The following is a 22,082-nucleotide window of genomic DNA, read 5'->3' on the forward strand; positions in this document are numbered from 1 at the left end:
CATACAGTAACTTCTGCCTATACCTGTACTTAAATCATGATGTAACAGATCAAATTTGAGGTTTAGTCATTCAAAACAAGAATTAAGGATCAAAGAGCATTAGTATAGTTTATGAAACCACTAACTTCCAGAACTTCTTATTTGCATGCCGTGGGAACTTACGTCACCATTTGTAATATACTTCATGGTGATGTTCAGAACAATGCTGTGAGTTTGATGAAGGTTATTCACAGACATAAAGATACTGAACCCCATCTATTCAGGTAACTTCCAGTCTGCGTGGTTGTAGAGTGTGAGCTGAAGGGGTGCAGTGTGACAGGAAGGCAGGATGCCAGATTAGGGGCTCCAATTCCTGTGCCCTGAGACAGAAGGCAAGAATTGCTTAACCTCTGCCTCCCCTTTCTCAGAGTCACAGCTTCATTTTTTATTAATGTAATAACAGGCAAATGAAAAATTGGAGGCAGTAAGGATTTCCTCTAACTAAAGCTGCTTTGCTCCAGCTAAGCATGGGATCTAAAGGAATGAAACAAGAAAACTCTATCTTCATTTCTTAGGCCAGAGCCAGGGAGCTTACACAGAGCAAACCATGCAGCGTGCGGTCACTGTACACCCATAGCCTGTATTTGAAAAAAAACCAACCAATAGCCATGAAGCACAGTATGAATATCTCAATTTAAAGTGTGTCATACAAAATACAGTGTAATAGCTAAGAAACTACTTGAGCTCAATTAAAAGCTTCCCATCATCTTGAAGTCCACTCAGTCTCATTTTTAAAGGGATCTCCATTTCTAATCTGCAATAAGATCATAAGACCACCCAAACTCGAGACGCAAAGGTACATGCCTCACGAGTGGGCTAGCTGCTATTGAAACACAGCTACAAATTAAATCTTTATGAATCAGAGCCCGCAACTATGAGAATACATCATGGTGTTTAGCCAGCAAGTACAAAACACATTTAATCCTTTCCTGTACCTTTTCCCTATTACTAAAACCAGATTTCAGTAGGTTTCAGTACCTTACTGCATCATGTTAATAGCCGGGGTGAGGAGAAACACACAAAAACGCTCCCACAGAAATAGCAAAACAAAATGGCCCGACCTATGCCAAAACTATTACTGAATTCTCTACTCCCAACAAATTTGACAACATCAAACAAATAAAATAATCATAGCTATAAAAACATCTTCATGTAGTTTGAGGGCTTTCACAGAGAAAATGTATGTGGAAATTAACCAAAATGTCTCAAGTACAGAAAACATTTCAGTAGAGTTCATAGAGCCATAAATAGCCACAACAGAATTTATTACCCTGTCCCATCAATGCATTAATATTTCAATCTGAAAGTCAAGCTCACTTATACATACAGCAAATGATTTCTTAAGTTATGCATTATATCAGCTAGTAAAGCATACGTGACTAACTTGGGGGGAGAGACCCCACACCAGGTTTATGCTTCCATTGGATAAGAACTGCTCATCTGACATGTTCAGGACAAGGCGCATTTCCACCAGGTGTGATGATTATTTTAAATGCATGTTGCTGTATTTACACAATATACTATTATAATATGCTGCAACTCTGACACAGAAAGAAGCTCTACAGAGCAATATGAAACACACCGCTCCAGTTAAAACACTTAAAATTGTTTCAGGTCTGCAGTAGTTGCCCCTCTTCCCGTCTAAAAAAATAACAGCCAGAGTCAGATTCATTTATATATCTAAACAATACAGCCATGATTTCTTGGTTTTAGTAGAGTTTTGGAATGCAGAGTTTTGATGTAGAGAAAATGTAGACAATGTCAAAGCTTTTGGAGTTTTTTATTTGTTTTGCAAACAACCAAACTATTTCTTTGGGCAACTCAACTTATTTTCCTCCTTTTCTTGTTGCATGCCAGTAACAGAATTAGAGTGCTGGATCTTATGAACAACTGTAAATGATTCTCCAGTAATCATCAGCTAGTCAACCAGTAACCACTAGTTAGAAGTGAACTGCCACCAAATCCTATTTCTTATCTTAAGCGAGTTTCTTATCAGAGGCCATCAGCCAGTTACGCCCTGGTGTATGCCCACAGATCTGATCTTCTTGAAGCAATGGAACAGTATTTAAATGCTCTGCTCTATTAAGACCACAAGTAGTTCACTCTGAAAGCAAGTCAAACACTGTTTTTTTGCTGCAGGAGCACTCATTTTGCATTTACATTAGTGTTTTAGCTTGGATCACGAGCATGCTTTTGAAACAACTTTGCCAGTCCCCATTTATTATGCTCTAATTTTAATTTCAGAGTAATCTTGGAGTGTATAAATTAGGCTTTTTTTGGGTGAAGCTAAACTGCAAGACTAGCTGATGCACTCCAACTGCTAATGGACATTGAGGCCAATGGACCAGGTGAGCCAGTCTGAAGCTGACTACAAAAGACATCTAATGCACATCATGGTTCCCCAACACCAGCTGTTCTGCTCTACTACATAGCTGCTCCTACTAGGATGCGCCATTTCCGTAGACACAGCCTCAGCCAGAACCAGAATGACCAATTAGCACAGGTGAAGGGACGTGGGGAGCGCTGGAAAGTCACCCCTTTTTGAAGAACATAACACAGGAGACAGGAGTAGGGGAGCATGCCTGGAACGGTTACAAAGCTTTTACAGAGGACACCATAAGCATTAGCTTTGCCAGGATTTTATTGTGGAGCTGTATTTTCTGAGGCCCTGTACCTCTAAGAACACATGCAATACTACTGTTCTATAAACAATAAGAATTAACACACAGATTGATTCTTCAGTAAATTTAGTATATTTAATCTGGAAGAAGCTGAGAAGCATCACATTCACCTCTTACTTAAGAAGACATGAATTGTACAATTATGCTCATTTCCCTCTATGTATCACTTGTGCCTTTCCACGCTCGTTCCTAGTTCAAGTCACGCACCTGAGCTGACAGAGCCTGGCAAAAATGAATTCCCGCTAGCCTTCACCCATGCCCCAAACTCTGCTTGGTAACATACCATAAAGAATTAGCCTTACAATATATATACACCACTAACCATTGTAGTAATGAGATCTGACTATAGAGGTGATCTTTAAAACAACTGCATGTTTATGATGCTAGTGCAAAGGACTTCAACATACACACATGTGAATATCTGTATCATCTAAAGGTTTGTTTCAAAGGTATTTCTGACAGAACACATACATGTCCCAACTCTGACAGCCTAACTGCAATGACACCTTATGTCCTGTATCTGTGTTTCTTGTGAATGTTTTCTTAGCAGGGGGGAAGTAAAAGAAAGCTCATGTTATGGTTAGCTAACTTGTCTGTTATCTCTCTTGTTAGTTTGGGTCAAGGTACTGAAACATTTGATATCAACAGGCAAAAAAAGGTTAAAATCTGAATTGTAGTATCTGACTTCCCTCCCCCCCTTGCCTTGTCCCAAGGCACTTCCCCCTTTAATAAGGGGGGAAGGGGTGGCAAGGAGCAAAACAGAGGTGAGATGAGAGGAAAAGACCTGTAAAGGGATCCTGGAAGTGGAATATGAAATGTCATCATTTAATGGCTTTACTCAGTTTGTTCCCTTGACAAAAATCTGCAGAATCTGGATTGCAAAGTACACACCAGCTAATCTTTACTCCACAAAAAGAATAAATAATCTTTAAAAAGAAGTAGAAGAGATGCAGGTTTGTGTGTTGAATGTTTTGAGAGGAATGGAAGCAGTCTGAGGACCCATCTCAGAAGCTTTGCGTTGAACATATACTAGATGCAGTGAAACTGGATCACATTTCAGTTGCCATAGCAATGAAGTAAAGAATTGATGCCTCTTCTATTCTTAATCTGCGAGTGATGCTTTGCACCCACACAGGGTAGCATCTCTTTCAAAGTACAAGATCAGAATTCAGAAAGCCACCAAAAGCTGCATCACATAGAAATTATTTTAACCCTGCAACTTTCTTGAAACTTTTCATAAACAGTTTTAAACTAATTATACCATGTACTCAACCTGCCCTTCAGCAAAGTCACAAGCATTTTACTGAAACACCGTTTTCATAGTTCAAAAACCTACTTATTGCAAGAAATTAAAAACTGTAATTTCTTTCTTTAAACAAGTAATAGCCACTGAGGGGTCCAGAGGCATGTAAAATTTCCTTTTTATTCCCTTCTGGTTTCGGCTTGCAGGGAAGAAGTGATCTTTTTTGACTATCTCCAAATTTTGTCCAGAGGCTGGGCTGTGCTCCTCTAGCTCAAGCCACTTCATAGTGATGACAACAGCTCTGAATTAGAAAAGTTCTCTGCCTGTATATATACATACAAAAAAGAAAAGTTTTGGAAATTTTTCTCCTTTGCACAGTTATGCAGCCCTCTCTGCCCTTCCTGACAGGCCCTCTCAGGAAAAAAAAAAAAAAAAGAAAAAAGACACGACATTGAGAGTAACATCAAGGTCTCAAATATATCACAAAATATTTGAGTGATGTCACTTAGATCCTAGCAGGCTGACAATTATTTTTCTGGAAGATGCTAAAAGTAGAAGTCGCAAGTGAAGTCAAACAAAATATCATACAAAAGTATCCCAAAGTCAAGTACCCGCCTACATATGCTGGGGATCAAATGCAAAGAAATCTCTTCTGTTTAGCTGGCAGAGAAGCATTTTCTGCTAAATCTACACCAGATTTTTTCAGATAGCTGCTAGATACATATCCCAGATTCAAGTCTGAGTGAAATGTAAGTGACACACAGCACTTCAAAGGATCCTGCAACACAAAAGCCTGCATGGATTTGACCTGCAGAAGGCTCCATCTTAGCCCCTGTCAGCCCTCAAATGGAAGTGGTATTGCAGGTGCAGATGAAGAACGTGCTTTCTAAGCATAAAGCACTACATGCTGGAAACTGAAGAAATTCAGAGGGGATTATAGGTTATTGCCATATTGCAAACATGTAGACTTTCTGAAAACAACGCTTCTTTATTAAAATTCCCACATATGGCACTTTTCTCCTACCACCTACCATTTAATTTATCTCTACTTTACACACAAGACAAACTGCCAACTCTTTTTCCCACACAGCAATGCTATTCACCCAGCTGTATGTTGTCCTAGCTTTTTATACCTTAGGATATCGTCAAGTAAACTGTAAGAAATCAGGCAACAGAAGACCGACTGCCCTCAGTGCGAACCCACTTTAGGGAACAAACAGAGCATGTCTACACTAGCAACGAATTAGTGGTAGGGGCAGACTGGAACTTTGCACCTCACAGTAAGAATAACAAATTTTGGTATTTAAGTCACAAGGAGTAAATCTTTGGTTTGATCATTCTTCCCTAAAAGTAACACAGATACAGTTGCTTTTCTATTGAGGAGAACATTCTATTACTTTTTATTAATATCATCAAGCTACCACAAGGCAAGGATAACACTTTCTTACTGCTAACTTTGTAAGACTTACCAAAACTTTACAGGTGCCATTTTTCATGACTCTGCTTCCATATATATACATAGTTTTGTCTTATTTTATATGCAGTAAAAATATATTGCATATATTCATGTATTACATAACTATACATATTAATATATCATATATTGCATTTCAAGGGATTTTTCTGTCACTTCATATTTATCTGTGTTCCAAAAAAATGTAGGGCACAGTAAACTAAATTAGAAAGGAAATAGCACATTGATCTGATCTATCTAGTCTAAAATTGCGCAGCTTGTTTCCAACCAGATCCAAATCAATATGAAATGATCCATATAAAAAATGTCAAGTGAGGTACCTTCCTTTTTTTGACACAGTTCTTTCTGTCTTTCATTCTGTCTGTAGAAGAGGAACTTTGGTTCAAATCTGTCATCATTTCTCCTTCTTCCGCAAGACAACCTCTATTATTTTTCATGACATGTTATTTTGGCTTCTCTGTTATTTCAATACAAAATTTGTAAGCTTGCCACAAAGACTCACATGCAGAACATCTAAGAAGTAACATTTATTGAGGCATAATCCCTGTGCTTTATAGTGTCCCTTTCTGAATAAAATTATGAGAAATATCTTCTCTATTTTAACTTCAAAAGAGCCTTAATAAGTAATCAGGGAAAAACAAAAAAACCACCATGCTTTGGCACCTCATCTGATGCTGAGTAAAAGCATCAACTTCCGAGATTCATTTTCCAGTCTTGTATCAGTCTCTTCTCTACTTTCAGATTTTTTAAAGATTGACTTTTTAAAAGGAATGCAGATTGTGTAAATCAAGGTATTCATAATATTCCACATTAGAGTAGGCTACCACAGCAGCACTTGAGGCTTCAGTGGGCCCCATTCACCTGCCAGGATTGCCTTCATCGAGACTGCTGGCTTGCAGGATCAGTAACCTAGCTAGGACAAAAAAATAGTTTTTCCCTTCACTTAAATGATTACTGTCATAAACAGGCTTATCTTTCTTGGCAAGAAGGTAACTAAAGAACGTGTAATTCCTCTCTGAAGCCTGGTTCAAGACTCAATATATTTACTTGCTAACTCCCTACTGAGAAAGTCTCCCTGGTGAACAGAGAAGTGAACGATCCATCTGGATGCTATGAAGAGTTGCTTTTCCGAGTGAGCATCTGTGGTCAGAGAATGACCACTTACATTTATTACCTCCAAAAACGTTGCTCTTTTGAAAGCCGAAAAATGACTGTGAATGCATAAACACTAGGCAGTTACACAGCTTTTAAACTTGTCTCCACAACATGAGGGCCAGTTTTTCAGACTGCTCAGTCACTGCATCTCAGCCATTAAAATGGCATCAAATACAGTAAGAAGCAACTCACTCTCTACGATAGCTCTTTGCAAGCTTGACCTAAATAACAGCAGGGTAATCTGAACATAATGAAGTATGATAACATTTAACCACATCATCTGATCCTTTGCCACACTAAGAGATCTAGAGTTAATACATCTTTCCATAGTAAAACAATCCAAATCCCAAAACTCTCCTAAAATAAAATAAATCCCAGTACATCCACCACAACTGCTGTTCTTACGGTAGACAGGATGAATGCAAACAAGGAATACACTCCTGGTTCTCCTCTGTACCTGCCTAGTCCATTTGTTTTCATGATGAGGAGCTAGTCTGCTCATACATCCAAGACTATATGATAGCAAGACAGTGGTAAGTATGTGATTTGTTTTTGTTTTTTTCTTAAATAGGAACTAACAGATTTATATGGAGGCTCACAGCTATTATGTTTGACCTTCTTTCACAAATAACCCTCAAAACAGCAAACCCTTTTTTGGAGAACTTCTGTTACCACTCATTCTAGTTTTAATTTCAGGCTAACCCAATGCAAAAAACAAGCTGTTTTCATCTGCTAATTTACTCTCTGGGATCTTCACCACCAATCAAGATAGGTGTTTCATAACTTTTCCCTGAGGACAAAGTGATCTATTAAACAATGATAAAACACCCTGTTGAAATAGAGCTGTTCACTAGCTTTGTATTCAAGAACTCAGCTGAAACTTCAAAAGCAGTGCAGGTCAAAGATAAAACTAAGAAACCTAAAGAAAGGATTTAATCAAAGGCAAGATAGTCAACCATTTCAAGATTTGGATGGTTACAGGAGAAACTGAAAGAAAGAAAACACCCTTCATTTTATTTTCCTTCTGTGACCTCTCCTACTTTCTATATCTGCTCTGAAAAGAGCACCAGCAGCAAAGCAGTCCCTATGCTGTGCCACCCAGCCGATCCTCCACAGGCTAACATGCAGGAAGAGCTAGGTACTGGCTCAGAATAGGAAGTATCAGATCACCCTTCAGAGGTGGCTTTCTGTCCTCCCACATACATGCTGTTCTGCTCCCAAAACAGTCTGATGTGCACAGGATGGCTGTCTGTCTCTAAAGACAAGCTGTGGTCTAAGTGACATGTCTGGGTTGCCAATATTGACCCATCAAAATTACCTAAAAAGGTCTTAAAGAGTGTCTTTCACCAAACCCTACATAAAGGGGCTGCAGGGGCAAGGGTGTCCCTTGTATTTGTTTTTGTGCGTTGTGTGTTTAAGATGCATTTCTCCACACTTTCCTCCCTAATTAGGAACCTAGAGATTCATGTGAAAAATAAGAACAAAAAGCATGTACACCTATAAAGCTGGAATGCTAACACACTCCCATCTCTAGCAACTGGATCATTATGTAGCAAACTAGTACTGTGAAACCAACGGCTGAATGTATAGGATCATCATATAGCCAGTGTGATATTTTTGAAGAAGAAAAGGCTGCATACCACCTAAACATTTCCCTGAATATTGCAATACTGTCCATTTTTTTCAGCTTTTAAAACCCATGAGCTTACACTGCCAATTCCAACATTTATACAATCCACAAGTACTATGCGAAAGTTGATGAAATTAAAGAGACACCATCCACAGTAATGTTAAAATTCCAGCCAGGCACTAGCATATGTTTTAACATTTAAATTAATTTTTGAACCATACAGTGAAACTGACTATATTGAACTGCAAGAGACAACATAGTCTCTGAAGAAGCAAGGATGAAGAACTAGACCTTTAAGTTTCAAATGCCTTATGTCAAGAGGTCTACTATACAGAAGAAACAGAGAAGCACAAATAACAGGCAAGACAAATTAAAACGTGAGCCACTCTCTCCAAAACACCGTATTTCAGTGACAGATTTGTTCGAAAGCAGTAACGTGGTATCTAAGCCCAGTGTAATGATGTTCTAACCAGCGTTGCGATCTTCATCAACTGCAAAACACCAAAGCTGCTACCATTACTAACACCTTTTTCTCCGTCCCTTACACGGGCAGTTTCTAGCAGACTGCTGAAAGTCTTGATTGCTTATGGATCTTACAAACTACGGCTTCCTCAGAACAGAAGCAGGAGGAAGCCAGCACAGGTTTTCCTGCCAGCTTCTAAGCAATAGAGATAAGTAGCAGGCCTCCAGCACACTCAGCTTTCATCAAGTTTTCCAAAAATCCAGGATGCCACCTGACTTCTCTAGCTAAAGGCAAGTTAGGAAATTGAGACAAAGAATTGAAAATATGTTAAGTTTTTAAATAATGTAAGCTGTTATAATTAGCATCTAATAAATTGATTATCAAATATACACTGGATTTAGCCTTTAGGCAAAATCGCTCAGCATTTACTGACTGACTCAAGTGGCAAAAAAGAAAATGAGCAAATCTGCCTGATTTCTGAACTTCCAGGCAAAGGAACTAGCAGTTCCATTCATATTTACAAAAAGACAAAACTAAAGGGAAAATAAGAGAATCTAAAATGGCAGAGAAGCTGACTTTATTAAGTCTTCCAGCCTGATTTTAAGTACAACTTCACATCAAATTAATCTATTTTGTAAATGAATACCTCAAACTGGATTGCATATTGTCCTCTCAAACAGCTCCTTTGCTTTTAGCAAATTCAGCACCTTCTTGAATCTTTTGAAGTGTACACTTTTTGATCTGTTTACACAATATTCCATTATATTATGACTGTGTTAGTCATCACATGACAGAACTGGCAACTGTAGCCTATGTTTTCTAAATAAACATGAAAATTTGCCAAATTAGGTCAAATGACTCTGAAAGACAATACCTCTTTTAAGAAACATGTTTAGCTCACATATTAAAGGGAACTTCTTCCATTCCAGATGCTTAAACCAACTTTAAGTCACATAGTAAATCAGAATCCCTTCCTTGATATAGCTAGTAAGTACTGTCCTTTTCAAAATACACATTAGCTTAGCACAGTTTAAAGACATTTACAACTTATAACTTGGCTGTCACATTATACCATGAACTAACTTCTCTTTCCAGTAAGTTTATTTTCATCACTTTTGGTGAATAATGGCTCTTTAACATAATTTAAAAACCAAAACAGTCATCTAAGATAATAATACTGGTTTTCTACTATAGCAACCATACTTCTTTAATGTCTTTAGACAGACTATGCAGTCTGATTGTAGAGTCACAGGTCATTCATCAATGATAATGACAGCAGGGTGTGATGAAAGGAACAAGTCTGTGATACTGGCTTGTGGTGTTCTCAGAAAAAAAACAGAACTTAGCATTTAACATAAACGCTCTTCTTACAGTTGCCAAGCTGCGTAACTTCCAAGACATTAGCTTTTCCTTGGAATAAGCGCTTATTACCAGCCCACACAGCCGGAAATAAAGTTTATCACTGCACCTTTTGGAGTGAATCTAGAGCTGTGACACAAGTAAGGGACAAAAACTCCACTGCACGTGGTACAGAAAGACAGACTGAAAGAGTGCGCTTGTTCACCCTTAAAAAAACAAGAGACATCTGCTTGTGGTCTTAATGGTTTTCCACTACCTAACAGGGAGGTACAGAAGACAGACAGACTTGGAGGTGCACAGTGGTAATGTAAGTTGTCACAACTTGAAGTTGTAAAACAAAAAAAAAAAAATAGTAATTGTTATGTAGGTGGTCAAACACTGGATCAAGAACCTAATGAATCTTAATGTTCATCCTTGGAGATCCCCAGAACACAACTGGACATGGCCCTGCGAAAGCCAGTCTAGCTGGTTCAGCTTTGAGTAAGTGCATTGCGCTCGATGGCATCCAGACATCTCTTGTCACCTAGATTATTTTCCAAATCTCTAACTTCAGCTGGTGATGAAGAGTAAGAATGTAAAGTGGGCTGGAATTGACTTTGCTGTAACACAGATACAGTAAATTTTTCCCAGTGATCAAAATCATAATGTTAAAAGATAGATACAGATTAAACAAATGATGTAAAGATACACCACAATACAAACGTCCTGGAAATTTCTAATAGCTTCTTAAATAAAGCAAATCCCAAAGTCCTCATAACAACACACTAAGAACACATCATGTTGAGCTCCTTTCACTCATTGACCTTTTCCAACAAGAACATAGGAAATACTTCAAAGGTCACCTGGCACGATGAGAGCTGTAGTTCTCTGGAGGACGTTTGTCAGCATTACAACATGTGGCCCCTCCTGCTCAGCCAAATGAATGTCACCCCCCAACTACAACACAAACAAAAGCTTCAGATGCCCTTAAGTACACTGCGTATTGAAATTCTTTTGTTAAGGAATTATATTTCATGCTCACAAATCCTGTAGTAAGACTTCCTAGAGCCAGCTGGCTAATATAACAGGTTTGTTATGTCCTGCATATGCAGTCTGCACACGTTTGCATCTATATGGAAGCATACATGTTGCATAAGATACACTACATACAAGCCTTCTGTACTCCTATGTACACTCTGTATAATCTTCTAAACCAGAATGACAGGCACATAACAAACTACATTACAGAAAAGTACAAGAACATAAAAAACCTCTGAAATATTACCTCCGAACAGGTAATAGCCACTGCCAGATACAGGATCCTCAGTCACACTCACCATACAAAACCAATCACTTAACAAGTCTAAGACTTTCTCTGGACCAGCTAGTTAAAACATCTATTGCTCTGAAGATAGTAGCTCTAAACGCATTGTTGTATGTGCTTGCAAGCAGCACTTTGATACTGCACGTTGTGATTCACCTGCACATTGTGATTCACCTGCACATTGTGATTCAACAGATCAGGGCACATGTGGTATTTTCAGAAAACCTCTGCACACAACTCAGAGTAATTCCCTTACTGGGAGAAGAGGGATCTTCAGGAGTTATGGCACTGATCATTTTTCGCAGTAGGATTCACAGGTGGAAGCTCTAGTACCTGCTCCTCAGGCAAAAACAAAGCCACAATATTTAATAATAATAATATCCTCAAGAGTAAACAGACACAGATACAGTGAATTCATCAGCTTTTAAATACATCTGTGAATGTCATCTTAGAAACTTGACATTAGTTTGCACAAAGAGCAGCAGCTTCTTGTTTGTTTATATACATATGCAATGAAATACCTAAATATTCACCCAGTTTTCTAGTGGTGTACTGTGCTACTTACTTCTCAGTGAAGTTTTATGAAAATGAACTTACTCTGAATGAAGATACTTTCTTTTTTTGTACAAATCGTTTTTTAAGGGAAATAATCCCATTACAGTTTTGTGTGTGTCAGGTCTATGAGACACACTCCTGACTGCTGACCTTTCTGGCAGTCTTCCTGTTGGTATTTCCTTGCTAAGTTACTTGTTACCTGTGTGAACTCAATTATCTCTGGGTTCTCTTTGCTGCTCTAGAGGCATCCTGACCAGTTACCTCATCAGCATATCAGCACTGTCACACAGCCTCAGGTATTCCATTTTGCAGTGGGAAGAAGCATTCATAAACATGGAATCATGAATTTGCTTCAGTGGCCATCCCACTTCTTGCTCCTGTGAGGACTTTTGCAAAGCTCCCAAATTTGACTGTTGAAAATCTGTTCACCCAGTTCATTTTAGGTAAGTCACTGGAAGAAGTGCATCCCCAAATACGCTATGATGTAGTCTGTCTTTGTTTGCTCTTGAAATATCGAAGCAAAAAAGCAGTTACAGCCTACACAAGGGAAGCAGGAACAGCCTCCCATATTCTTCCCATACTATGAAAAATAGTCACGCATTTGAAAGGTCATCCCACTAGTGGATGTGGAAATGATGGCGTTATATACAAAATAAAAAAAAAAAGACAATACAACAAGCGTGCAAGGCAATTTAGCAATGGATGGCCCAGTAAATATTTTAGGGATGCTTAGATGCTGAGCCCACACATAGCAAGGCTAGAAGCATCTCTGCAAGAGTAGTCTCCCAGCAACTCTTAAGAAATGTTCAAATCAACAGCTGCGCTCAGACAGAAAATAGCTTTCTGCTCAGTTTTTGACATATTCAGAATAGTATCTCACACAGAGCAGCAACTCAAAAGCCTGTGCCCAAAGTGTGGCAAATACCCCAAAAAGATGGAAGGGAAGTTGATCAGGAGCTAATTATAAGTCCCAACAGAAGCATGGGGGCAAAGGAAGAGCAACATGGTGTGCCATTGCAAATCCATAGGCTCGAAAGACAGACAATGAAGAAAAAAGACCATTGTGAGGGAACACTTCTAGTCAAGCACTGTATTCCTAACTATTTCAGTTCAACAAGGAACATAAAAACCAAGTCATTTCAAGGAGTGTTCTGCTTTCCCTGGCAAAACAAAGGAACCTTTGCTGCCTTGTCCAACCTCCTACCGAAAGGAAAACACCAATTCCAAGCATGTACAGGCACTCTTTGCATAGTCTAGCCGAGGCATGCCACAATTCCACAGGTCTTGAGTGTAAACAATCATTAACTATTTGAATTTCATCAAGTCAGAAAGTGGCCCATAATCCCAATTTATTTGACAAATTCTACTCTTCTAAATACAGCCTTGTTGAAAAGCAGTATTCACGAGCAGTAGAATAGCTCCTTACTCTTCCACTAGTTGCAAACAAATTTTGTTGAGGACAAAGTCTCAGGTACATTATTTATTCAGAATTTACTGCCAGACTCACGAGTAGGATCAACAACACATCACACAATAATTTTCAGAGGCAGTGTTGGTTGCTCATACTGTTCAGAAAAATATTTCTACTTACTAATCTATTTCTGCGGCAAGCCTTTCCCTCCTTGTCTTGAAGGTCTTCTGCCCTAAGTTATCTATGACAAGTTTATTACTATGAGAGTAGAATTTCTATTATTGTATTATTGTGTCTCCTACGCCCATACTTTTTGACTCCATTCCTTCAGTCTCGTACTGACAATTCTGAAGTTGGATCCACTGTAGAAATCCAGGAAACATAGAGGCTCTCTTAGTGTGTCAGATCTACTGGTCTTGCCAGAATAAGCCCATATTTACTAGCTTCTTAAGACACGAAGAATAGGAAAGCATGGTTCTTTAACAGTCAGCAAAACAGGAGAAGCTTTGGCATTGCAACACTGAGCACCATGGAGATCTCCCTGACTCCTCCAGGTTCTTGCATTATTGGCAACTTAAGGCAACTGCTTCCCAGTTCCACAAGTGTAGTCAGCTTCTATCAAAAACAAGAAACGGCCAACATTAGCTGTTGGCTACAGATTACAGTCACTGGCAGTTAAAAAAGAAAAGGCAGAATGAAGAGGAGAAAAAGCAATAAACATACAGAACTACTCCAGGTTTTCTGAAGAGCTGCAGGCTGGGAATTTCTAAACTGGGTGCATAACAATAAGCATAGATTATTTTCTAGTAAATATTTTTCCTTTTACTCTTCAGCAAATGGAACCATATGACACCTAAAAAGAGAGGTACCCAACTCCATCTTCCCAACAACTACAGCTATGAACACAGAACGAAATAGTAATTGTTGGTAGGAAAATATCTATTGTTCCTAAACTAAAGAAAAAAACCCCAGTAACTAAGCTAAAACACTACCACCACCACTACTCTATGTTTCACAGCCTGAGTGCCAGGTGCCATTTACCAACACACAGGTCTCCAGTGGACTCTGGCAGCTATGCCAATAAAAGAAGCTATTTTTGAACAGCTGGCTCACCAGCATGACAACTGCTGAATTCCAATCATATCAGATTAAGAGTTCCTTATGCCACAGTGTCATCAGGCTACACCACCCAGAAGCATGCTTCCATGATCCATGCACAGAATTTGCAAGAAGTGCATTTTCTTCCCAGATTTCCTGCATGGTTTCTATGCCTCAAACTCGCTTCACCATTTCACCGAGTTTTCCTGTAGTTCTGTGAAGATCCATGGACACAGGAGTAGAGCAGCCACCTATAACTGCTGTCCGGAACAGGCATTGCCACTTCTGTGCTTCTCAAAAGCTTCAAAGTTTTACATTAAGGAGAGCTGCATACTATATCAAAATAATTTAGGACAAGAAGAGATGCATCAAGATAAAAGGTCTCACTTTTAATAGGCAGAATCCGAGTTGCCTACCATGGAATTGGTAAAATACCAGTTGTCACTTTATAGTTACCCTACAGAGAGCTTCTCAGAGCCTCTTTAACCTTTCACTTCAGATGTCTGGAAATAGTGCATTAGAAATATTTTTGAAAATCAGAAGGCTGTGGTGGTCCTGCTGTCTCTCTGTGTTTACTCCACATCCCTTTCTTCACTGCTTACTAGAATGAACACATGCGCAGGCACGGACAGCCAGAGAAATTTCATCCTTTCAGGTGACTGGCATTTACAGCCCACTGCACGCTCACTTCTCAGGAGCCCTCCCTGCCTCTGCTCCTTGCTCTTCTCTAGTACAGTAACTTTAACCTCTGTTCTGGTCCCCTAAAGGTATCGATCATCTTTGTCATTTGACAGCCATCCAGGCAGGAATTTCACCCAAATGCTGCTGTTTTTTCTTACCGTAAAGAACAACCGATTTACAAGTTACCTTGATAAAGAATCCCAAAGGCTGCATAGCTAGAAGACAATAGAGTGGTACTAAGAAATGCTGCCACTTTACGCTTGTGGCTATTCCCTCACCTTTCTTTGTCTTAAATCATCTGTAGCAGCTATGTTAAAGTCCCTCCTGAAAAAAGGGAATTGCTATAGCTCTTCAGAAGCTTAAAAAGCTTGTCTTCATAAAAAAGTTGTATACTTGGTTTATGCTCCAGTTGCTTTTATGCAAAGCCAAACATTACAGCCTCAGAAGTGACCCTAGTTCTCTCTATAACATAATTCTAGACAATTTTAAACATAATTTCTTAGGCTTTCAAGTGTTAATTTCAACATATTATACTGAAAATGCAAATACATTTTACACTTTAAAAATCTAATAGTCTTTAAAACTCAAGAGCAAATATAAATTTCTCCACTAAGAAGAGCACAAAGGGGTTTTGTTTTCCAGCTGCAAAACTAAAAAAGTCAGAAAGCAGAAAGACACATTCATTATCAAGACACTCAACATTCCCTCTTTGGGATCACTAAGGAAAAAATTGAGAAACCCAAACCTTTCTGCCATTCCCAATTGTTTCCCTGCAGGCTTCATTTTCAGACCACTATTCTGTGTTCTGAGATTATATAATTACAGTTCATTTTTGTTTAAGAAACTACAAGAAGTAAACTCGCATAAAACACAATCTAAAACTTAGGTGTGGCTGTTAATCTGGGGAACAGTAACAGCATGAACCATACCACAGTTTGTGCATCCTGCAGCATTTCTTGTCTTACACATTGCAAACGTAAGTGTCTGCTATGCTCAGTCATAAAAAAAAAAAAGAAGTCAGTGATATTCACCCCTGCAATGCCTGCAGAGCCAACATTGCTAAGAGCCTAAGTTGAATTCTATTCCTTCTTGGGCATGACTAAATTATTTACTAAATTCCAGTGAGCTGAAGCAAAGAGATTACTTGCAGAAAACTTACTGTACCAGTGTGGGAAAAAGATGCAGCCTGACTTTCTGAACACAGAGTGAGTTTGTAGACCTGGCAACTGGAAGCCGTACTTATTTTCCAAAGTGGTTCCTTGTAACAGTCGATCACTTGATGTACATTTATTGACCAACAAACAATTACATGGTAAAACAGGTTTTCAAGTTCTATTGCAGAGCATGCTTCAAAGGGAAAGTTTTGTGTGTTGTTTTACATAAAAAATACAAGGACATCAAAACCAAATAAAATCCTCTCATTCCCTTTATAATTTTTCCTTCCTTTTCACTGGGTAACAATGTGAGCTAATTCTGGAACACTAAATTACATAAGTTATTATATAATGTAAGGTACTGTTGAGCACCTGATCACTTTTCCTATTATATTAAGTATAGTTAGACCAGACTGATGTAAGCTCTTCTGTTCACTCTGACTAAACAGAAATTAGTATTTATGCTGGTGTTAAGTTCAGAGAGAGTGAGCAAGAGACAAAGATATTGCAGAATGTCATTTTGGTGACATGAAGCACGCTACCAGCAGCATACAAAGAGACTACCTTTACTGTCTTCAAAGGATGATCAAGATGCCCTCACATTTGTAAAATATTATGGCAGATGTTACAAAGCAGTTATTTCACATGAGTATTGTGCACTTCAGAAAACCCTCTTGTATTATAATCTCTTTAGATACGGAAAAGCTGTTTAAAGTGAACATCAAGTAAGTAGTTAAGTCTAAAAAATTATATGTGTAATCTATAATTAACATAATCTGTTTTAAAATCTAGCTAGAATAAATTTTTGCCTTAACATTTAAGCTGTGCTGCCTTCAAAAAAAAAAATCATGATGCTTATACACATGCCCCATAAAAACCTACTACTAAACATCCAAGAGTTTTGTATTTTTTATTATTTGGTAGTGCTTTTCCTCAGAGGATGTCAGCACAGTTAGCATGATCCCAGGCAAGCACTCAGAAAAATACTCGGGCAGTTGGTTTTTGGTATAGTTCCGTAGATTATTCCCTACACACCCACACAAAAAAAACCAACACCAAAATCCAACCCACCATTCAAAACATACTTCACAAATCAGAGAAACCAGGAACTACAGTTTGTATGTCTTTGCTATGTAGAAAAACACTAAGTGTTGCAGCCTGCAGAAAACCCCATAACCTTCAGTTCTTTAACCACTAAATCAGCTAACACACGTGTATCTTCACACATCAGTCAGCTCCTTGCCAGATTTTAATCGAGGTGTATATGTATTAAAATGCGTACATTTCCTCTTGATTATCTTCTCTGTGTAGGAACATTACTCTCCTTTTATAATGGAAATGTTGGCACTTTATTCCTGAATTAAAAAGAACAGCTGAATCTCACTGACCTGAGATATGTCCTTACACTTTATTTCTTTAGGGGTAGGGTCATACAAAGAGTCCTTAACTATATCCTTTCTAGTCTTCCAGCAGTCAGTTTAATCCACACTGCTTTCACCGTGGCCACTTTAATCACCTCTTCTCCCTCATACTCACTACTGGTAGCAGCCTAGCATTGGTCGCATAGTGTTTTACAGATTTGCACTGTCTTCATGGTTAGCTTACAGAAAAGATAATATCCACGTAGGATAATGGACTTAGAAATCTTTGACAGGTTTAAAAATAGTTTTTAAAAGCAATAATTAAGTAGCCCCAATTCTTCTCTTTCACATATAAGTCCCATATCTTTATTCTCTGAAGTACACGCATTGCAGTTATTTTCTTTCCTCCCCCAATCTTCTTCCTTTGCATTACAAATTGAAGAGACATTTCATTTTCAAAGCTTAATTCTGATGTTAAAAAAAGAAAATATCCATTTGATATTTTTCCATGGAGAATAAAAGGCCCTGTAGGCTCTTTTGCCTGCTATTCTGTAGATCAGCATGCTTATTCCTGTGTTGGCTTTTCTTCTTCTCTTTACAAGTTCAGCAATGCCAAGCTGCTACCACAAATACAAGCAATCCAGTATGTTACATACACACGCACGCACATATGTGTGTGTGCATTTGCATATCCTAGTAGATTTGTTTGGGATATGTGCCTAGCAGGATTTATTGCCCCATTTCAACAGTAACCTACTATTTGACTATCATCCTAGAGCCTAGGAATTAAATGTTTTTTTTAAGTAACTGGAGTATGGCAAGCTGTATTTAAAGCAATACTTGTTCCAAACAGAGTTAAGTAACACATTGTCCTATATTAATTTTACTCAAGTCTTACAAGAAATCTACCTGAAGTGGATTTGGCTTGGAAGCCCCCTACGTTTAGAGGAACTTGATGAGTCATAAGAGTAATTTCCTTTTAGAAATAATACGTTCCCTTGACACACAAGTTTAGTTCCCAGTTGAACATGGCCAAGCGTGCTTTAGATAATTTAATTCCTGATAGCATCAGTTTTTCAGTTCACAAAACTGATAAAGCACTCCAAAAGGCAAGTTTTATGCAAATACACATAATGAAGTAAAGATTAATAACTACAGTTTACGCAACTGTCTTTTCAAAAGCCCTGATGTGACATCACTTCTAAAATTCTATCATCCTGGCGTAATCCCCAATTAACATCTATTCATCAATACTGTTGAAGTCTTTTCCTCTACTGTATTCGAATGTGATTCATTTTTCTCTACCCACCACATCATCCTACATGCCCCAAACTATTTTTATTTTTTTCCTCATTTAAGGTCAGAGGCTCTTAAGCCACCAATGGACTACCACGCGGCTCCCCAAGTAACCTGCCTGATGTCCTCCAGCTGTAAAACAAGGATAGCAATGCTGACCTCTCAAATGAGTCAGGCCTGAGCTGCAAGAAAACTGAACTCAACAGAGATGGACGTAAAACAGAGGGAAGGTAGCATCTGATAAACAACAGTATTTCCCTCTGTGCACCATGATGAGATGAGCTTTGCACCTCTGCTCCAGAGATGGAGAGCTCCAGCTGGCCAATAACACCATGCTAGAGCAGTAGAGCATGAAGTGCCACACTATGCCAGCTAAGAAGTGCTAGTCTGGGCAAGCTTAGATGACAAATCACGATTTGGTCCCAATTTATTTCTCAGTCTCTGAAGATAAGGCAGCCACATACTAACTTGAAACCGTCTCGTGCAGGTTAAAAACACCTAAACCGTAACGCAGGCCGGCCAAAGATACGGTCAAGTTAAAAGGTTCTGGTTTGAGAGCATCCCAATAACAAAACACACAAACTATGAACTAGGTAGTCCTTTATGATAAACCATCAAGCAGAACACAGAGTGTAGTTACGTTGACACTGAAAAACAGTCATACCATAAGCATGGGAAATAAACAATTATGAAGACCCTGTGTCTGCTGAAGACAGCATATGATAAATCCACACTATTTTCTGAGACTGAATGAGCTGAAAAACTATTTAAAAAAATTCCATGCAACTTTCTCCCTTTTAACGTCAGGTCACTCTCAGAGCATGACGTCAACAAATCACTCAGTGTCGCACATTTATTTGAGCAAGAAAACACAAAGAGAGATGCTATCTTTCCTCAGCTACGGTAAACTACAGCTCTCTTAAGGGTACACCCAAGTAGCCAAAAAAACCTCTGAAATTATTTGAAAAATGAGTAAAACCAATGGGTTCAGAGAGGCATTGCTTCCCTGAATCTACGTCACAGTGCAGTTCACAGCTTCAGTTTTTCTGCCTAACCTCCACTCTTCTATTCTCCTCACTCCGTGGCAGGGTATTAACCCAGAATTATAGAAGTCAGCATTTTAGAGTGATCAGCTAAGCGACTCTGAAGATGAAAGTGAGAAAATCATTGCAAGTGATATATATTAAAGTCCATGGCTTAATGGGTACCTTATAATTTCAGGATCCCTGAGAATACATGAAGAATAACTATAATATAATTCAATGGGAACTTTGATATTATGCATGTCTGATGCGTAAGTAAGAGTCATGACAGAAACTGCAGAACCAAAGGTTTGAAGAACAGTCTAAAAAAGGAAAACTTTCATCACTGTGAAATGTTAATGTTGGGAATTAAAAATGTAAGTGCAGGCAGAGATCTTTAAAATAGCCATTTAAAAACGCGTATTTTGTGAGTTGCATTTTGGTCGTAAGAATTATCTCCAACAGAATATCTCAGATTCATTACAGAAATGTTACAATAAAAATACACTAAGATAGCAGCAGAGGAAACTTCTAATCTCAATATTCCCTTTTATATCAAAATCAGTTAAAGGTAAAACACTGAACACTTACCTTCAGGGCAACGACTGACTTCTCTATTCACTAACACAAAGCATACTACCATAAGGAGTCAGTGAAAGTGCACATCTCCCGGACTATGTGAGACCTCTGCCTCCAGCTGTTGGCAAGTAGACATGCCCCTAAACCTATATGCTTGACCATCCCCCCTGCTCCAACATGAAAAGCAGAACAGGGGACAAATACCTGAACTGCCAAGCATTAAAATTAAGGCACACCAAAAATATCAGGGCTTTGCAGTGTCAACTTCCATTAAAAAAAAGAAAAAAAATTACAAAAGTGCATTGGATTTGTTAATTTCAGAAATGCTTCAGCACAGTCTCCAAGGGTGGCTGCAAAACTATCAAATTTTGCTAGGTAGTATCAACTATTTCTTGTGGCAGCTCCTTTTGTCGGTGACTCATACTGGCTTTTGCTCTTGAAGATGGCTTCTCAGTGAAAAATTTTGGGATTTAAAATAAAGAAGTGATTCAGGGGCTCTAACAACAGTGTCCAGATCACCAAAGTCTACAATCTACTTCCCCCCACCATGTTTAAGCAGAAAGCCTGAGCTCTGTAGAGCCTGTAGGTATTTAAAGCATATTACATCCTTCTTCAAATATGTTGATAATGGCAAGACATATTCTTATCAACAGAAAGCTGCCATAATTCTTGTTTTCACCCCCCCCAAAGAGCTATTTTCCATCCCATCAACTAGTATTGTATTAAATAAATAGCACCAATACAGCTAAGAGGTCCTAAAAATTTCGCAGCCATAATGAAGGATCACAAAATATTCAGTTAATTTTCATTCAAGTATTTACACATAAATACAAAATACTGCCTTTTTTGTTTTCTTCGTAAACATTTTAATACTTGAACATCACAACAGATATTTTAAGATGTGGGGGGGGTTAAAGGTAAAAGAAAAATCTAAAGCAGCTCTATCAGGCTGAAAGCAGCACAAACAGATCAGGGTTGAGAAATAAAAGCCAAGCATTTTGCTGCTTATTTATCTCTGCCCCCTTTGATAAGGTGTTCCCTGAGGCTATTTCTACAACAGCTGTGAATAGGAAAAAGAAGGAATTTGAAACATCTGAACTGGCAGCTCAATTATGTAACTCAGTATACAACTCTGAAATCTGAGGGCTCTCTAGAGTTGTCACCTTTTACATTTGAGTCTTTCACAGGCTTACTGAATGTGGTAGGCTGATCTAATTTAATGAATAAGAGAGCCTGAGTTTCAGTCATTTCAAGCCAGAAAGCTCTGCTTGCACAGCACTACCATACTGAACGGGGAGCCTGGCCCAGTACTTCTTCAGTAGCAAACACCTGATTTACTGTGCATGCGTGCAGAGGGTGATTTATTCTGCATTTCATATGCATACTGAATGTCTTATTACCTTTACTGTGCTCAAGTTTTTAAGAGTTGCAGTGGTAGATGTATCCTTAGCTATATCTATGACTCCTCTAGAAAAAAGCTAGAGCTGACAAAATCCATCAGTGGTTAATTTCCTTAAGTAACCAGAGTCAAGATCATTTATATCTTCTGCAGCATTCAGTTCAGTTGATAAACACAGC

The 22,082-nt window shown here is 38.5% G+C and overlaps 1 protein-coding gene across 2 annotated transcripts in view; it reads right to left on the minus strand.

Moving 5' to 3' along the window:
• The window catches only part of CDC42SE2 (CDC42 small effector 2), an 84,480-nt gene that overhangs the window by 7,412 nt on the left and 54,986 nt on the right, over nt 1-22,082 (minus strand). The gene's annotated exons all lie outside the window — the stretch shown is intronic.

Source organism: Gavia stellata, chromosome Z, assembly GCF_030936135.1.
Source record: "Gavia stellata isolate bGavSte3 chromosome Z, bGavSte3.hap2, whole genome shotgun sequence".
NCBI lineage: Eukaryota > Metazoa > Chordata > Aves > Gaviiformes > Gaviidae > Gavia > Gavia stellata.